This window comes from Carassius carassius, chromosome 29, assembly GCF_963082965.1.
Source record: "Carassius carassius chromosome 29, fCarCar2.1, whole genome shotgun sequence".
Taxonomy (NCBI): Eukaryota; Metazoa; Chordata; class Actinopteri; order Cypriniformes; family Cyprinidae; genus Carassius; species Carassius carassius.
In genome coordinates this window covers 6,358,829-6,364,869 of record NC_081783.1, presented here as the reverse complement: position 1 = coordinate 6,364,869, position 6,041 = coordinate 6,358,829, and the positions used below count along the sequence as shown (strand labels likewise).

The window sequence follows — 6,041 nt, the reverse complement described above, 5'->3', positions numbered from 1 at the left end:
TTGAGATGAATGTGAATGCTAACATATAACCCTCTAGCTATATTTAACTTCCTTGGTTTGTCCAAGAAGTTCAGAACGAACCATTTTTTGCAGCTTGCTCTAATGTAATGCAATTGATGTAAATGATGAAATGGGAAGGAACTTGAATTCTGAAAGTTACTGTATGTTTCATAATTAACTCTTTTAAGTACTGGAAGGAAAATATGAGTCCTCATGGTATGACTCCTATAAGTGCTTAGGATGTTCATTCAGCATAGATGACTCAGAGCGTGAGTTGAGCAAAACTGTCAGGTAATGGACTCCCCATTCATAAATTCATACCGATGATTCAGTGGGCCAAAAAAAAACAAAAAAAAAAACTTGCTTTTGTTCAAGTCCAGGCTTGGGGAATGACACAGGCCATTCTACTTCCCTACTTCCGACTGTGCAGAAGTGTTCATGCTGCAGAGATGATCACTAATCATGGGGAAATTATCAGTTCTCGGGGGGAAAAACATATTTGCTTGCAAAGAGAGACAGGAAAGGGGAAATTGAGGATGGATAAAAGCAATAATCATAACTTTAGCCTGGAGCCTAAAAAGGCCCTGAAGTACCTTACTTTCTCCCTCCCTCCCTGTGCATTACTCTCTTCCTCTTTCTAACCATCTCTGCCCACTCTCTTTAATAGTTATGCAATGCTTTATGAAACTTCATATTCACTTAATTTTCCACTGATTTGTTGACCTTGCATTTGCATTTTTCTAATTTCATACATATTTTATATAACAAATTACATTTATATCAGCATATTACAATTTGAGTGAATCGTTGAACTGACAAATTAACATGAACATCCCATTACATCTGATTACGGACTTAGAAAGTGTCCACAAGATATTAAAAAATTAAAATGTTCACTTGCATTTTAGAAAAGTATTTTTTTTTACTTTTTAAGGATGTTTTTAATGCTAGATTTTTAATGTGGATCCCAACAACAACAGCTACAGATGAAAAGGATAAAGAACAAACCTGGGCACTACAAAGACAGTAACAAAGACTATAGTTGCATTGAAAACACATTGCAGTCAGATCGAAATGCACAGAGATGGGCAAAGTGAAAAAAAGACACATACTGAATCATTGATCGCTACTCTCAAAGACAGACCTGAATGGAGAAGAATAATGAATCTCTTATGGTCACTAAGAGCTGCATTACTATAAGAGAAATTGCAGGATGTACAATTAAAAGGACATCTTACATTTGTGAGGTGGGTTTAAATCAGAAGCTCACAGAGGTGTTTTGTAATGCAATGCCTTTGGCTTAATATGAAATGAGATGGGAGAACTGAGTGAGCGACAGACTGAAAGGGAAAAAAATCTGCTGCTTGAGGTCTGTTTTGATGTCACACATCTACATCACGTCACCATGGCAACCTTGCATCAGCAACAACTTACGAAGGGAAAGAGAGACGGAGCGAAAAAGGAGGGTGAGAGCACAATGTGCTGGCATGTAGCGCTGGAATTGAGTAGCGAGCTTAAACAGCAAGAGGGGAAAAAAGACCTGATGGGATTATAGAACGCGTTTGCTGGACTATAAATAGATCGGTGGAAATATTTCTTAACAAAAAGAGAAAGAACTGAGATTTAAAGGGCAGGACATATGCAAAACTACAGCAAGGACTGACGTTTGTCAATGAAAAAGTCATAAATTAGTAGTCACCATTCACAGAACCTGATAAAAAGTCCACATTTTCTCACTGTTCTGAGCCCTGGGTCTAAAAATACACTGCAAAAAATAAAAAATAAATAAAAAAATTCCTACCAAACAAAACCCCACCAGCCTGCAGGCTGGGGAAGTATCTCTGACAGAGATAGGGAAGGGAGGGAGGTAGTGTGTGGGTGTCTGAGTGTTACATCTGCTCACTCACAATAGTTTATATGAATCAAGCAGCACACAGCTGAAAAATGCATTCGATAATTTATTATACTTAAATCTAGACGATTAAAATGCCACGACAGGTGCAACTTCATCAGCCTCTCAGTGGGCTATGGATATCACTGATATGCCCACACATTGGCATGATGAGCTGGCGTCTCTTGACTTTAAAGGCAACATCATACCCTACTCTTTACCTCTGTCTGTCTTATCAGTTTCATAGACAGGTTCAGTCCTTCCTCTTCCTCTCTTCTATTCCTCTGGCTTCGGCAGGAGTGGGAGGTGTTGCTAGGCGACAGGTTAGCTCCTTTCTTTCAAGAGGCAGAGTGAAGACCTTGATTCTCTCTGTGTAAAAATAAACAGCAGTGCGGAGAGAAAGAATCTTGAAATAGAGGATAAGCATACTTCAGCTGCACAAGAGGCCAATGACATTTTGTTTCTCAAAGTATTTTCTACAATTCTTCTTACTTTCAGTGCACTTGCAAAACTCTGATGGAAGAGCAGAATTAAAGTTGCACAGATGACTTTAGAATTAGCTCAACTGGTTCCAAACATAATATGTGTTTAATGCATGGCATATTTTCTCATTTTAATCTTGAAATGAATCTATTATTGGGTCGAAAAGACTAGATATTCCCATTCTTAAAATTGTGTTACTTCTCCATTTCCTGCATGGTTATTTTTGTCCACTGTGTGTAAAATCAGAGGAGGCTTCAAGTGGGCAGAGTCAACTCAGTCGTGCTCTCTGGGCACAGGCTAAATGACATCTTCCTGTTCCCAGGGACATACTGCTATAACAGAGGGATGTCATACTGGGCATTATTCATTTACTCACATCCGGCAGGCACTCGACTATTATCTTTTGCCCCTAGACGATCAGAAAATCCTGATTGAAAATCAACCAACTTGCCTTTACCTTATGTATGTAATTTAGAATAATGAAGGAAATGCAATTAAAGACATACTTCACCAAAAATAAAAAAAATTACAAATACTCAATCTCAAGCCATCTATTATTTAGATGAGTTTTTGTTTACAAGCAAAAACAGTCCAAAATTGATGTGAGATGACAACAGGAGATGTAATTCTTCACCGGAGGAAGAGTGACGGAGGCCAGAAGCCACCGTTTCATGTTAAAATGTTAAAATGATGGATTTTTTTGTGGATTACTTGAGGATTATTGTGATGTTTGCACTCTCATTCTGACAGCATCCATTCACTGCAGAGGAGCAATTTCGATTAAACCTTTACATATGCATTTGCATCTACTTTATGCACTGGAGATGACCACTCATTTAACTTATCAGAATTTGCACTCAATGGTGCTCATTGATTACGGCCAGTTTACCAGAAATGGGTTCCGAAGGAAACATCCTCAACAACAATGGTGTTCCATATTTTAGTGTCTCTGCTTTGAAGATATCAAATAGCACAGGCTATTCATACAAACTATAGAAAAAGCCACAAAAAAAGCCTTGCACGCTTCAGTGCTTCTGAATCACTCTGTGGGCCTTCTAACAGAAAAATCAACCATTTTAAGAGGTGAAATTTTTTAACGGATGACAACTGCCAGGGTTTAATCACAAATGGATGCACTGCAGATGGATGCACTATAATTACAAAGGATCATTATAGGGATCAGCTTGATCTATAACCAGCATCAGATTGCATGATTCTGCCACTAAATATGAGTGCATCCTGATTAGTCTAAGCAACTACAAGATGCCTTTTCTATCACATCAAAACGAACAAAATGTAAAACTTTAATTCAATGAATCTTGAATAGAATTCAGACTTAGTCAATAGTTAATAGTTAAGGACACTAACTCTGTTCTGTGTCTTCCTGATATTAACGCCATAGCCAAAAATTATGTATTAACGTGATAAGAACATCTCTAATGTAAAGTCTGCTGAAAAGAACACCTGAAACTAAACCAGTAAGGTGGTCTCCCATCCTGGTTAAGCTTTTCTGTTAGCTAGTTTAAGATGAGATTTGGGCTGGAAGAACCGTTAGTCTTTCCGAGACTAACAAAAACCAGCTTTGTTTTGTTTAAGGGATAGCTTATCACGCATATATCATATATAACCCACTGTCCGTTAATATTCAACCCCTAATTACTGCTACTCAACCAACTATTTTTGATCACGAAACACAAATGTTTGATTAAAAAAACTAAATGTGTCGCCGAGGACAGTAAATTCAGATTTGCGAATTGCGTTTGTCAGACACTAGCCATGGGCTATTTTTAGAAAAGCGAAATGATCAATTCGCGCGCGCTCCTCAAGCCCAACAGGTTTCAGAAACGTGCGCGTGCATCTGATGGACTGGTGAATGAGGGACGAACACATTTTGATTCCGTCTAAAATAGCATTTTAATTACAATTAAATAGTATTAATCTCAAAATGTTTATTATGTTAATTACCGCTTGGTCATTTATCACGAATGAAAATGAAACGCATGATTTATTGCATCGTTGAATAACCGCGGTAAGCCACAAGGGTAACACTGTGCTAACTTTCCTAAAAGCACTGGTGTTTCTGCATGTTGCTAAAAATAGCTCACCTTCACTGAACAGGCTACTTCGCTTCCTCTTCAGAAAACGAATCGACTCGAATGGCAGAACCGCAGCGAGGGCTCTAAACAGACTTCTGTCTGTGACACTAGGCTTGTCGGACATTATGGACGGAACAAACTGTCCAGAGAGGATGCAAAGACGCGTCAGCAGAGCTTGTGATATGAACGAGCAATTGTTTGACAGGTGTTTTAGGTTATTTAGGTGAGACCAGGGAGTGATTTCAAGTTTAACACCAGTTTGTAGTTTATAATTTGATTTGTGATCACAGTTGATATTAGATAACAGAGAAATTGGACCATGTAGACCACATTTGAGAGTCGTCGACCTTTATTTTATATTTAAACTTTTTTTTTCATATATGATTGCATGTTGAATAAAAATGTTTAAAATTAAATAGAGGCGAGTAAAATATTTTTTATCACAATGCACATTTTGTAATTTGTAATGTATTCATGCAACTTAAACAAAATGCTTCCCCGTTACAGTTGACATTTTGATAGATAAGAGTCATTCATGAACAAAATCTATTCAGAGTTATAGGCATGATGGCTAACCCTACCTGATGTCCATTTAATTCTTAAACTTGCTGTCTCATTCACACTGCCCTTGTAAGGAGCATCAAAAGTTCATAATGAAGCAACCAATTACGTGTCCCCTATTACTGCGACTACAGGTTCTCAGTGAGCCATTGGCTCTTCCTCTCAATGTCGCCTTACGCACACAAACTCATAAGAAATAACTCAATACAGCTGTTGTCCTTGTCTATGCTCGCCCATTTTCCCTTATAATGACAAAGAGAAAGCATTTAATAATAATTAAGTTTCACATGCACTGCTGCATTTAAAGTCACCATAAGCACTGCAGCGCATTGTCCCGCATGCTACTATAATCTGCCCTTTTATGAATGGAAATCCCTTGAAGAATTAATTCTATGGTCACACAGTTTGCCATGTGGAAACTGACGCAAATAATGCTGCGATGCATGAAATTACAGCAGTAATGTCAGGGATTGAATCCGTGCTTCCATGCAAACCCTTTCTGCGTCCATGCATGAACATGCAGTGGAAGACACTGGAATACAAGACAGAAATAATTTTCTGAATCATATCTCAACTCGGTCGGTTGGAGGCAATCAGCATGATGACTAGGGGAGACTGCTCCTCTATCTTGTTCGTATGCAGGTCAGAAACAGAACCCCCCTTCTCTGTACACGTCTATACACCGGAGTGCGGTGACTCCGTCTACGTTTCACTCTCTGTCCCCGCCCATTGCTCGGTTTTGTCCAAATCGGGCTTTTTGCGTCGCCGGAGCTCCCGATTTCAAGCCAACGTCATCAAAGCAGAGAGGGGATGCTGACGTCGGAGCAGAGTCAGAGCACGCGGTTTGGGAGGGGTGAGACGAGTGAGTTTCAGCATTGCTACACTGATATGAAACGTATAAATCCCCCCCGGCCCCCCTCCCCTTGCGTTTTTTTTTACGCCGGTGTTGGCGCGTTGGGAGCCCCCCTACACTGGTGAAGCCCCAGCCTATATAAGTTACCGGCTTGCAA

At 39.3% G+C, this 6,041-nt stretch overlaps 1 long non-coding RNA gene across 1 annotated transcript; it reads right to left on the bottom strand.

Moving 5' to 3' along the window:
* Positions 1–1,944: 1,944 nt before the first annotated feature.
* Positions 1,945–4,619, bottom strand: LOC132110083 (uncharacterized). The gene is made up of 2 exons (XR_009424581.1): positions 4,480–4,619; positions 1,945–2,260 (listed from the first exon to the last, which is right to left on the bottom strand). It is a non-coding gene; the product is annotated as an uncharacterized LOC132110083 (long non-coding RNA).
* Positions 4,620–6,041: the final 1,422 nt, after the last annotated feature.